Raw genomic sequence first — 14,405 nt, 5'->3', positions numbered from 1 at the left:
TTCTGACACTGTAATCATTTATCACATTTTTGTCTGTTCATGAACATCACATCTACCGGTACCCGACCGATTAGTATTTATTTTTTAGCGTTTATATTGGAACTAGGAACGGAACTGAAATGATGGTAGGCTGCCAGTAATTTGGAACCCGCGCGTCGGAAACGGGCGCGCTGGTGTGAGACTGCCAGGGAGTGCACCCTGATGCCATCTATTGGCGAGACCGGGGATTAGCGCTACCTGTCAGACAATGCACTAAGCTCTCGGAGTCAAATGTATTCTTTTTCTTGGTAATTATAAGTTATTACTGTATAATTTAATGTTGTAAAGCGCTAGTAGGAAATTATTATGACTGGTATGAACTCCAGGGTAATAAATACAAATTTTCTTAAATACTAAATGATTTCGGTAAAAAGGTGGTAGGGGAACGCTCCACTCTTGGTGTATGAGCGTAGCTAGACATAGCTGGAGACACAGGGACTGAACAAAAGAATGGCCTGGGGAGTGTTGTCGTGATTGGACGTGTGTAACTGTGCTCACACAAAAGTGATTGTGCCACAGCGAAGAGGCGAATTTCGTCGCCGTTTGTGGAGTAAAACGCGATGAATGGTTATCGAAGCCACCTCTATTGCGCTGGGGCTGATTGTAAGATTTCCTGCACCCAGATTTTATGGCGGACGTGCAGTAGCTTATACGAGTGCTACGGCTCGTAGTTCCAGCCGCCATTAAGGGCATGAGGCGTGAAGAGCTGCGTTAGCCACATGCATCTCACCACCAGCACCGACACGTCTACCCAAGGCAAGACTGCTTGCGATTGTTAATTCGAACTTTGTAGAAATGTAAAAGGATAATACCAGTTTTCTTTTATGCAAGTACAGAGGACAGAATATAGCAATGAGTAAAATTACGATGCATGTTGTTCATTGTAAAGTGTAGTAACTTCAAACATAGTATAGTGAAATCAGACTGAGGCCACCATCACCTCTTTCATTTACAATTCTTTTTGTTGTAGAATACTTTAGTGTATAAGAATGTTGAAAAGAGCAATGGTCACACCAGAATGAGTCGCCTATTTATAGCTAACTTAAATTTTTCTGAGTAACCTTTCAAGTAACGTCACTTAAGTAATTCTATATCAGTTGTGCAAAGAGTAATACCCAAAATCATGACATAAAGTTGAAGGATAGAATTTTGTTAACCCAAGTTGCATAAATAGTCTTGGTAGTAATTACCAAGCCAACACACAGAAATTGAAAGAGTATTTGCTTTGTAGAATCACCTTGAATGATCAGAAATAGTAATATTCAGAATTAAGTTTAAATTCAACTCAAGCTGTCTCACTTTGAAACGAGCCAAAAATTGATTTTTTCTTTTGCTCCTTCAGAGTTGGCGACTGTAGTTATAAGTATTTTCAGGAGGATTCGACGGTAAGTCTGCTGCTCTCGTCGTGCTGATAGGATTATCCACTGCTGCTAGCAGTGGTGATTGGATACATAAGCTCACTACCAAGTTAAGTGGGTCCGGTAGGCAGTGTTACAGTGTGAACTGCAGGGCTCTGTAGGCCGTGGATCGAACTCGTTCAATCTTCACAGCTCTTTGGGAAATAGTCCAGTTAGGAGTGTGCTAATCATTTGGTAAATACTGGCGAGTAACGGTCAAAATGTACACACAAGGGAATTTAATAGCTTAACAAGGTCCACGTAGCACATAGTTCATGTGGTGCAATGGCGAGGGTAGGAGTGGAGTAAAAGTGAACTGAGCTTGTGGCAGCTGTGCTGTATTCAAATATTAACAACGTTAATTAACTACTACCTCTTACCATTAGGACTGAGCTACTTACTGTTAAAATACGTAGCAGTAAGCGCAAAGGCGTGACAGCTACAAGTCCGTATTGGTTCTATACATACGGAATTAGGAAGCGGGTCTTTCCGTCAGTGGAGGGGGTTAAAACAACCGAGTCAGTTGAGAACATACCCCATTTACTGATGGAAAGATTCGGCGCTTCGGTCGCAAACTCCTCATCAGTTAAACGTCATGTGAAAGCTAACTGTATCTTGGTCGCCAAATTTCATAAAACAATGGCCTTCGTGTGATCAGTTTCTACTTAAGAACCTCCCCAAGTACGAAATTCCAGATTTAGTGATATATTGCCTGCTCATAGCTTGATACAAGGATGACATTACTTAAGACAATTACAGGTGCCACATAAAAATCTCAAAAAAGTTTTTCAAATTGTAAGGGGTTAAATTGAGTGAGAGAAAAAAAATAAAGGAATTCACCATATGAAAGAAATCCATGTAAATAAACTAAAAATTACAATTAAAATAAAGGTAGTAAGTTACAGGTTTACAAATTTCTGAAATTACAATCTGCTGCGAGGTTAAATTTAGAGCCAAGTAGTCTGTATAACATGAATTGTAGCAGGGTAGGTTCCTCCGTATGATGCTGTCCACAGGCTATTGTAGACGTTATCGCATATGGCTGTCCCATTCTATGGCGGCGCCCCTCCTGAGATCGCCACTATGTGAGGTGCTTTCCAACGACGATGTGCTACAGGAGGGAACTGCCTTAAGAATATTCAACAGGCTGTATGTCGGAATACATCACAGGCCATTCAGTTCTGTGGGCTACTGTATATTGTAGGAAGGCGTCCAATATGGTAGGAAACAGGACGGTGCTACCCCGATATCTGAAATTACCGTCGATAGCAGTGCGAGGCATTTTTCATCCGTATGTTGCATTGTTCCAAAATACGACTAATTCACTTGACACATCACCCCTGCGACTATATACGGTACATAGGAAGTGCATTAGTATTTGGTCGCCCCTATAGTCTTCTATGACGATCACCTGGGTACAAAACCTGAATTCGTCAGTATCAATTGCTTACTATCACGTCGCAACACGGTAGTGGGGATAAGTACAGTAGATCGTCATGGACACCTCTGGATGAAATAACTAGGTGGAAATGGTTGTGTGCTACCTGGCTCATACGATCCCCAGTTTGCCTACAAAAACCAAACATTTAATTATTCATGTACATATAAACTCCCCAAGCTTCTATACAGTGCGTAGTGGACGGTACATCATACCACCATTATCGATTCTCTTTTTATGCTGTAGCGTAATGACTGAGGGAAAAATCCTCCTTTGGAGAGTGGGTAATATAGTCGCAGAAACTCTTGTGCATTGGTTTAAATATATATTTATTGCTGTCTCTGTAATACAGATTCCACTAATTCCTATCATTTCACCTCATTTCATTCGAATAATATGTGTATCTTTAAGTATTTACTTATACTGTACAGAACTCACTTCATGAGATCCATATACAATATTTTTTTTTAGATTAAATTAAATTACTGTGGGAGAGGATATTGTTGACTATTTTTCTACATAAGCTTGAATACCTAAAAAGGTTATCTTTCAGTATCAGTTTAACTTCCTTATTTTTAGTTTACCTTCGCAATTTTACGTATTACACCCTTTTTCCAACAAATGTTATTCCTTAATCATGTTCCGTAAAACAGATCAAGAAGGAAGGAAATCCTTGTAAGATGTGACATAAATCTTAGTCTGATTAATAGTACACCATCAACCAAGTTAAATATCGTGTAATGAGCTGAGAAGGAGACTATTCAATTGATAAAAAGACACCATTTCCACGATTTCATCACAATAAATTTAATAATACCATTTTGATCCACACAGGTGGCTTAACATTTACATGAATCCTTCTCTTTATCATACATCATTTCCCTCCAATTCATTTCTTGAGTCTGTATTCTAGTTCATTTACTCTTAATTTTTTACATATCAACAGATATTTCAGTCAAACTACCTAAGTGTGGTGCATTACTGTTTTATTTCAAGTAACAAATGTATGGTTACGGATGGTGTTTGTTAAATCATGTGCTCATTTGTTTATAGGCATACTAACATCTATTAACGGTTGTCCTGGAACCGCGCGACCGCTACGGTCGCAGGTTCAAATCCTGCCTCGGGCATGGATGTGTATAATGTCCTTAGGTTAGTTAGGTTTAAGTAGTTCTAAGTTCTATGGGACTGATGACCTTAGAAGTTAAGTCCCATAGTGCACAGAGCCATTTGAACCATTTTGAATGGTTGTCATTCATTCTCCACTTTGCAACAGTTTTTAGTACACTCCTGGAAATGGAAAAAAGAACACATTGACACTGGGGTGTCAGACCCACCATACTTGCTCCGGACACTGCGAGAGGGCTGTACAAGCAATGATCACACGCACGGCACAGCGGACACACCAGGAACCGCGGTGTTGACCGTCGAATGGCGCTAGCTGCGCAGCATTTGTGCACCGCCGCCGTCAGTGTCAGCCAGTTTGCCGTGGCATACGGAGCTCCATCGCAGTCTTTAATACTGGTAGCATGCCGCGACAGCGTGGACGTGAACCGTATGTGCAGTTGACGGACTTTGAGCGAGGGCGTATAGTGGGCATGCGGGAGGCTGGGTGGACGTACCGCCGAATTGCTCAACACGTGGGGCGTGAGGTCTCCACAGTACATCGATGTTGTCGCCAGTGGTCGGCGGAAGGTGCACGTGCCCGTCGACCTGGGACCGGACCGCAGCGACGCACGGATGCACGCCAAGACCGTAGGATACTACGCAGTGCCGTAGGGGACCGCACCGCCACTTCCCAGCAAATTAGGGACACTGTTGCTCCTGGGCTATCGGCGAGGACCATTCGCAACCGTCTCCATGAAGCTGGGCTACGGTCCCGCACACCGTTAGGCCGTCTTCCGCTCACGCCCCAACATTGTGCAGCCCGCCTCCAGTGGTGTCGCGACAGGTGTGAATGGAGGGACGAATGGAGACGTGTCGTCTTCAGCGATGTGAGTCGCTTCTGCCTTGGTGCCAATGATGGTCGTATGCGTGTTTGGCGCCGTGCAGGTGAGCGCCACAATCAGGACTGCATACGACCGAGGCACACAGGGCCAACACCCGGCATCATGGTGTGGGGAGCGATCTCCTACACTGGCCGTACACCACTGGTGATCGTCGAGGGGACACTGAATAGTGCACGGTACATCCAAACTGTCATCGAACCCATCGTTCTACCATTCCTAGACCGGCAAGGGAACTTGCTGTTCCAACAGGACAATGCACGTCCGCATGTATCCCGTGCCACCCAACGTGCTCTAGAAGGTGTAAGTCAACTACCCTGGCCAGCAATATCTCCGGATCTGTCCCCCATTAAGCATGTTTGGGACTGGATGAAGCGTCGTCTCACGCGGTCTGCACGTCCAGCACGAACGCTGGTCCAACTGAGGCGCCAGGTGGAAATGGCATGGCAAGCCGTTCCACAGGACTACATCCAGCATCTCTACGATCGTCTCCATGGGATAATAGCAGCCTGCATTGCTGCGAAAGGTGGATATACACTGTACTAGTGCCGACATTGTGCATGCTCTGTCGCCTGTGTCTATGTGCCTGTGGTTCTGTCAGTGTGATCATGTGATGTATCTGACCCCAGGAATGTGTCAATAAAGTTTCCCCTTCCTGGGACAATGAATTCACGGTGTTCTTATTTCAATTTCCAGGAGTGTATTTCCTACTTCTTCTGATTTAAATATTTATATCAGTTCTTAGAGGTACTTTTTACCTTCGAGTTCTTTCAATACATAATTTTGTAATACATTTGTTTAATTTCAAACTGTTAGGCCAGATATCTTCGCATTTCTCCCTGGACGACATGCATATGTTTTTGTTCCCTCAAGATTTCTTTAAACATTGGAAGGTAGTCTCAAATCGAAGCCAGTTAATTTCATTTTAATTGGAGCCTGTAGTAAGAATAACTTATTATTTTCACTTTGTTAACCACAACACTTTAAGTATTTTGGTAACTTACAATTAAATCCAAAGATAATATGTCGTCTATTTCTCTTACAGCAGTCTTCCTTTTGGATTCAGGAGATGTAAAAGTATTATACCTAGCTGTTTTATGTGTAGTATAACTTCCAAAGGAACTTGTACGTTTTGAACTGTTCTTGGCAATTACATACGGTAGCGTCTTGTAACATGGTCCGTTCTGTTACTATCGCGATACTACCTTCCACTGGTCATGTTCTCTCTTCTTAAATACAACTTCATCATTTAAAGCCTGTGTGTCTTAAGTTATTCATGGAGACATGCAGTTATATTCAGAATATAGTAAACGTTGTACTCTTCCTTCAGAGGTGCAGACATTCTATTAAAATTTGTCAGAGAATCTTTCCGATAGTATAAGTTACCTCGTTTATCGGTAGGACTAAACTTCATGTCTTCGTAAATATTTTTATATGTTCATTCATCGTAAATATACTCCACTGTCTTATAAATAAATGTTTATCACGAGCGTTTATCTCCTAGATGAAACGTACTGATTCTTCGAGTTAATAAATTGTCTTTGTCGTGTAAGATTAGCCTTCCGCCGGGCTAAAACAATGACTCAAAACAATGACACATCGACTTGTTTAAATTTGGTTCATCACAGATATTGTTTAACAATTCAGTTGTGTAACGTCAAAATATATCACTTTTGATTCCTTTCTTCTTCTTAAATTCCGATCACTAACTGATAAGAAACTGCAATACTTATTCGCCTAACTTCCTAGATTGACTCACCCGTCAAACATCTCTTTGATCTAAAACGTTTATCACGGATTTTAAAGCTAGGAAACAGTTCGCGTAATGATATCGACTGCTTAAATGACTACCGAGATCAAAGTGGGAGTCTTGCAAACAAGTTCACTCACTGTTCAAAGTTCACTTCTTTGGAGTGAGTTACTGATTTTCAGTGGTATAACACTTCTTATACGTAATTCTGGCACTTTTCACCAAGAGGAGCACCCTTCACTATGTATCCCATCTATCAGCAATCTACCAAATTTACCTTGTCCATCAGTAAGTTCTAAACTGGTTTCAGCAGTCACAACCAGATTGGAAAAGATCTCTCCCTCCAGTAGAGGTCAGTAAAAAGCCTTTTACAGTTTTCTTCTAATAAATTCAACTTAAATAACCTTAGTGGGCTTCTACGGTGGAATTACTACGTTGAGCAGTAGATTTATGCATTCGGTATGGTTTACGAATACTGATAACATACAGTGGTCATAGATGTTCAAGACCTTACGTAGAACTAATACATTTTTAAATATTCATTTCGGACATAAAGTTTTAACAAAGCGCAAAGAGGATGCTGACAATGTTGGACCGATGTTCAACCTGCCCCTGTGGCGGACGGTCGGCGCCGATTTGCTGCGTCTGTGGAACACAGATGAATCACTTCTCATAAAACAAACAGGAAACAAGAACATTAGAGTACACAAATCAGAGAAATAAATTTACATATTATAATACATGTAGTATTGTGTCTTACCTGATGTCACTCAAGCAGAAAATAAGAGCAGTAATGTTCACAAGTCTGGAGCACTACACCTCCAGATTTTGCGATATCTCGGCTAGCTGACTTGCATCTCACCTGCAGGATGTGCAACTGGTGATTGTGTCAAAATATCGCCAGATTTTAGAAACCTAAAATCTCACAAGGAAAACTGAGCTGAATTTGTTTCGTAAAATATTCTTTTCGCATCTCTGCCCCGCTATTAGTCTAAAGAGTCTGGCTATGGAAGTTCAATCGATGAGAAGACGGAGGTGCTGCTAATCACCTGCATTAGCTGTCACTTTGCAGCGAGTCGCCAGGGGAGGTGTTGTTGCTGTTGTGGCGTTCCAGCAAGTGGCCGAAGTGGTGAGGCGAAGGCGCGCAAGGCCGTCGCCATCTGCCTGCACAATGGCGGCGCTACTTTCAAAGTGGATTCTTGCCGGCAAGATGGGATAATGGCTAAAGTTTTAATTGGTTTGCGAGCAGCCAGAGTTAACACCAGTGACCGAACGACCGGTCTGCCGCCGTGCCGTGGCGTTCAGGAGCGAGCCGAGCCGTCGAGAGGCGGAACGGCGAGTCGCATAGAAGTAGCGACGGGAAGCAGTCGCGGGCGCGCACCGTACCGAGCTATCCTCTGGCTGCGGCGGAGGCGGGCGCTGGCCTCCCTATTCTCCTTCGGTATGCTGTGTTACGATAGACGTTGAAAGGATGGGATCCACTTTCCTCTGTTTTGTTCATCTGCCGCTTACTTGGTCCTTTTTTAATTCCGTCTACAATTCCAGATCTACTCTTCCTCTCTTCCCAGGAATATTTCCTTCGATAATGCTTCATATCAAGTAGTTTCTTCACAATATGTATCCCAACCAATATTTACTCATCATCATCATCATCATCATCATCATCATCATCATCATCATCATCATCATATAAGACTGATTATGGCTTTCAGCGTTCAGTCTGGAGCATAGCCCCCCTTATACAGTTCCTCCATGATCCCCTATTCAGTGCTAACATTGATGCCTCTTCTGATGTTAAACCTATTACTTCAAAATCATTCTTAACCGAATCCAGGTACATTCTCCTCGGTCTCCCCCGACTCCTCCTACCCTCTACTGCTGAATCCATGAGTCTCTTGGGTAACCTTGCTTCTCCCATGCGTGTAACATGTCCCCACCATCTAAGCCTGTTCGCCCTGACTGCTACATCTATAGAGTTCATTCCCAGTTTTTCTTTGATTTCCTCATTGTGGACACCCTCCTGCCATTGTTCCCATCTACTAGTACCTGCCATCATCCTAGCTACTTTCATATCCGTAACCTCAACCTTGTTGATAAGATAACCTGAATCCACCCAGCTTTCGCTCTCATACAACAAAGTTGGTCGAAAGATTGAGCGGTGCACAGATAACTTAGTCTTGGTACTGACTTCCTTCTTGCAGAAAAGAGTAGATCGTAGCTGAGCGCCCACTGCATTAGCTTTGCTACACCTCGCTTCCAGTTCTTTCACTATGTTGCCATCCTGTGAGAATATGCATCCTAAGTACTTGAAACCGTCCACCTGTTCTAACTTTGTTCCTCCTATTTGGCACTCAATCCGTTTATATTTCTTTCCCACTGACATTACTTTCGTTTTGGAGATGCTAATCTTCATACCATAGTCCTTACATTTCTGATCTGGCTCTGAAATATTACTTTGCAAACTTTCAATCGAATCTGCCATCACAACTAAGTCATCCACATATGCAAGACTGCTTGTTTTGAGTTTACATATCTTAATATCACCCAGCCAGTCTATTGTTTTCAACATATGATCCATGAATAATATTAACAACAGTGGAGACAGGTTACAGCCTTGTCTTACTCCTGAAGCTACTCTGAACCATGAGCTCAATTTACTGTCAACTCTAACTGCTGCCTGACTATCCATGTAAAGACATTTACTTGCTTGCAAAAGTTTGCCTCGTATTCCATAATCTTGTAGAACAGACAATAACTTCCTCCTAGGAACCCGGTCATATGCCTTTTCTAGATCTATAAAGCATAGATACAATTCCCTGTTCCACTCATAACACTTCTCCATTATTTGCCGTAAGCTAAAGATCTGGTCCTGACAACCTCTAAGAGGCCTAAACCCACACTGATTTTCATCCAATTGGTCCTCAACTAATACTCGCACTTTCCTTTCAACAATACCTGCGAAGATTTTATCCACAATGCTGATTAAAGAGATACCTCTGTAGTTGTAACAATCTTTTCTGTTTCCATGTTTAAAGATTGGTGTGATTACTGCTTTTGTCCAGTCTGATGGAACCTGTCCTGACCCCCAGGCCATTTCAATTATCCTGTGTAGTCATTTAAGACCTGACATTCCACGGTATTTGATGATTTCCGACTTAATTTCATCCACCCCAGCCGCTTTATTGCACTGCAATCTATTGACCATTTTTTCCACTTCCTCAAATGTGATCCTATTTCCATCATCATTCCTATGCCATTCTACCTCGAAATCTGAAACGTTACTGCTCGCATTTCCACCTACATTGAGCAACTCTTCAAAATATTCCCTCCATCTTCCCAAGGCATCCACAGGATTCACCAGCAGTTTTCCTGACCTGTCCAAAATACTTGTCATTTCCTTCTTACCTTCCTTTCGAAGACTATATTTACTGTATATTTACTGTATATTTACTGTAATAATAAAATCTTATCGGACTTTCAGCCGCATTAAGTGGTTAAAATCCGACGAGTTTTCGACCGAGCTGTCTTCGGCCATTGTCAAGTGCCGAGGAGAACTCTGTCGAAAGCTCGTTGGATTTTAACCATCTGACGATGCTGGAAGCACGAGAAAATTTTATTACTTCATATCGCCGTGACTCGTGTATTCCTACATTTTCTGTACTAGCTTTTCGACGCTTCTGTTCTTCAAAGTATTTCCTCATTTGTCGACGTCAATCCACTTCAATTTTAGCACTTTTCAGGGCCATCACATTTCAGGATTGTCAAGTAACTTCCCTCTTCTTGACGATCATCATTCGTTGCCATATAATACTGCTCTCTAGACGTTGCCATATAATACTACTCTCTAGAAAATCACTTGGTCAACCTCTTTCCAAACTTTGTCTGAACTGATTTTGTTGCTGACAAATCTTTCATCACTTTTACAAAGCCTCTTTTTACCCATACATACCCTCTTTCTTACTTCCTCCAATCAGATTCCATTTCCTGTTATTAAACTTGCAAGGTAATAAGAGACTTAATTGTTCCTAATTCTTTCCTTTCAACAATATTTTGACAGAACCATTATGTTTACACATTCTCACCACTTTTATCTTCCTTGTATGCAGGGTGTCGCAGAAATGTTTATACAAATTCGAGGGGTTGTTGAGGGTGTCTCAATGGACAAATCGAAGATTGGAAGCATTGTCTGGGAACGTCATCCAATATCGTTACAGATCGTGGAGGTAATAGGCCTCGGCGCCTTCCACTAGGCAACCCCATCGGCCGGGAACGTGACTTTGTACGCTGATGGACCATAGGCGGAACGTCTCGCAGTGTTGTTTTTCAGGGATCTTGACTCATGGCCAGCATTGCCAGTGGAGAAGATGGTACAAAAAATGGTTCAAATGGCTCTGAGCACTATGGGACTCAACTGCTGAGGTCTTCAGTCCCCTAGAACGTAGAACTACATAAACCTAACTAACCTAAGGACATCACACACAACCATGCCCGAGGCAGGATTCGAACCTGTGACCGTAGCGGTCGCGCGGTTCCGGAATGAAGCGCCTAGAACCGCTTGGCCACATTGGCCGGCGAGAAGATGGAACATGCTGCTGTGCAGTAAGGCCTGGTCTCCTATGAACGTGGTACAATGTCACCTCGGTGGAAGACTGTTTCTGACAGGGTTTCCGTTCACAGTTTTTCTGCTAGAACGCTCAAAAATCTTCAGCGCTCCTTCAGCGTACAAATTCCAGTTTCTTCTAAGGGGTACCTCAGTCTTTTACTTCGACGCTCTGTACGGTCGTTAGGTGAGGAGTCGTTGGATGAATTTTCATTACACAGTTCCCTATTCTCGGTATGTTCCTCAAGACACTTTTTATAACACCCCGAAATTCGTCGCCACTTTTCTGGGACATCAATACTCTTTTGCCGATTCTACAACTAAACTGCAATTCATCTCGTGATTCAGCTAATAATGTTTAATCATACGTATACGAAATTGTTTTCATTCTTCCTCCACCTAAGATTATTCTTCTTGCGTCTTCTATTGCTGTACCTGTTAGTTAGGCTACGATAGGATTAGAAAATTTATTTGTTCGTAACATTTTTTTTAAATGTTACACCTCTCTGAGCAATTTACTCCTATATGTAACATGAATTTATTTCCAGCAAGTTTCTGGATTCTTCAGTAGCGATTTGTATTAATCAACAAATGTATGAGACAATCGAATTTCCGAGTTTGGCTGTCTTCATTGGATAGCCTCCCACCATTGTGCTAAGAAGAATCTAAAAGTACATTTCATTTTCAAGAAGTTCGAACTGTTCGTACATTTGAAACCCGGTGAATCTACTTACATTTACAACAAATAAAGTCATTAAACCGTACACAATATACAATTACTATTGGTTCCAGAGGCAGCTGAAAATAAAAACTTTAATGAGACGGTGCATGTGATGGGTGAGTGTAGGTACTTGTTTTCGTATTTACATTAGTAAAATATTTAAATAAATCAGTTAAATTTGATACTTATTCATATTTCTAGGGCCCTGAGATCATGAGTTTCCATTCAGTTCCAGGCTGACAGGCAGAAAAGAAATTTCATATAAAAATTCACTGTTGTGAGAACTGTCCACAGGTAAATATTACCTGTCTCACGGTAATTGTTCTATACAAGCGGAAATTGTTAAGGACAAATTGATTCGTCTAATACTCCTCCTACAAAGCAGGATGTAGTATGACTTAATATTTCAGTACTAAATAAAACAGGACGTTTCTAAAGTTTCTGAAAATTCTAATTAGTGTCGGAAAGAACTATTCACTCAGCAACAAAATGTCTTTATGCAGGTAATTTATTACTTATTTCATATTTATCGTAAGGCCAATACGTGATTATAGAAAACAAACCGTAGGAATATTTCAGGTCATCATTATGCTAGAATTTTTCAGACCATCGGTATGCTAGAATCAAGATCTTTGCCATTCACAGACAAAGGTCTCATTAGTCGAGTTGTCAAGGTGTCTCAGAGCTCCATGCAAACCTCCCCTCTGTTAAAATGTCAGTTTTCGATCCTAGCTTCAATACCCCTATTCTGGATATTTTTTAAACTAGCACCCATGCTCGTAAGGTAGGACTTCCTGTTCCACATCTACTACAGATATACTCCGCAATCAACTGCAGAATGGGTGGTGTATGGTGTTCCATTCCGTGTGGCCAGGTCTTGGCACAAGGGAAAGTGCTTCACTCCACATCCTCATATCCCCTCAACTACTCTTGTAGTTTATACGCGAAATATACATACGAGGCTATAAGAACATGTTCAGTCTTTGTTGAATCCACTTCTTTGAAATCATTCAAACTGAGTTCGCTAGGACAACGTCTTTCCTTCTCAAAACATCAAGATTTTGGTTTTCTTACCTCCTTTTACATTCTTCTGAACTGCGCCAACTTGCTAAAGTCCTAGTTAGTGGGTCTCAGTCCTTTCGACCTGTTTATTTCCCCCGACTTGACGCCCACACCGCAATAGCACTCTACGCCAATTTAGAGTATCCTCTGCGCTCTGCCAGAAGTCATTTGCAATTTGTCTTCCATTCGTCTTCGCTATTAGCATCGAGTTCAGACTTTTCTTCAGTAGGGAACAGTGTTTATAGGAGGTAAGGGAGATTTACTGGCAGAGCAGAAACTGTCAATGTGGTTGCGTGTTGTGTCTGGATAGCATAGACAGTCGAAGCATTGCCACAAGTAGCAAAGGTCAGCTGTCAGTTCCAGTCTGCAGACAAATTTAATCGACAAACTCGATTCAGTGTTGACAGTTCTACATCTATAGATTTAAACTACGTGGCAACCTGAATTTGTGGAGTGACGAATTCTTATCGGGTTATCAGCCGAGTGGTGGCGTCGTCTTTTCGCAACGTTTCAATGAGTTTCGTACCCATCATCTTCATCAGTGGAACACGCCGAGAAAGACTGAAATCGTATATGAATTTGTGGAGTTACTACCTCACACATAGCTAAGATAACTTAAGGCTTACGTTCGCTTCCAAAATATTTCACCGTATGTATAATCCTACAATTTTACAAAATTTCCCTAAATGTACTACCAAATGCCTCTAACTAGTATTGGACGTAAAAAAATTTTTGGATGAAGATTTTAGAAACGGCAGGGAACAATAAATTTAATACTTTTAAGTGAAGAACTAAAGAACTGATTAATAATTTAGTTGCTTGTTGACACTGAAAACGCTTATCATATAGCAATAAATTAAGCCAGCAGCAACTGCTCAAAACCATGACCACTAGTCTTGGTACATGCACAATAAAGGGACACAAAATACCGCTGCATTCTCTCAAATATCCCTGTGGTTTATTGTACACTGTCTACTGTACAATCTGTTGAACGAATACTTGTTATTTATTTATTTACACGTCAAGTTCCGTAGGACCAAACTGAGGAGCAAATCTCCAACGTAATGGAACGTGTCAATACATGAAATTACAACATAAAAGTGATACCAGATAAAAATAAATGTTAATGAACCCGAAAAAAGTCCATAAATTTAAGTAAACGCAATCAACAATACAAGAAGAATTAGCTCAATTTTTCAAGGAAATCCTCGACAGGATAGAAGGAGTGACCCATGAGGAAACTCCTCAGTTTCGATTTGAAAGCGCGTAGATTACTGATAAGATTTTTCAATTCGAGTGGTAGCTTATTGAAAATTAATGCAGCAGTATACTGCACACCTCTTTGTGGAGGGTTTAAGGAAGTCCGATGCAAATGCAGGTTTGATTTCTGCC

At 41.5% G+C, this 14,405-nt stretch overlaps 1 protein-coding gene across 1 annotated transcript in view; it reads right to left on the bottom strand.

Annotated features, from left to right (window-relative positions):
* Positions 1–14,405, bottom strand: part of LOC126095030 (carbonic anhydrase-related protein 10-like) — a 991,041-nt gene that overhangs the window by 613,498 nt on the left and 363,138 nt on the right. The gene's annotated exons all lie outside the window — the stretch shown is intronic.

This window comes from Schistocerca cancellata, chromosome 8 (assembly GCF_023864275.1).
Source record: "Schistocerca cancellata isolate TAMUIC-IGC-003103 chromosome 8, iqSchCanc2.1, whole genome shotgun sequence".
Taxonomy (NCBI): Eukaryota; Metazoa; Arthropoda; class Insecta; order Orthoptera; family Acrididae; genus Schistocerca; species Schistocerca cancellata.
This window is presented reverse-complemented; position numbering and strand designations above follow the sequence as displayed.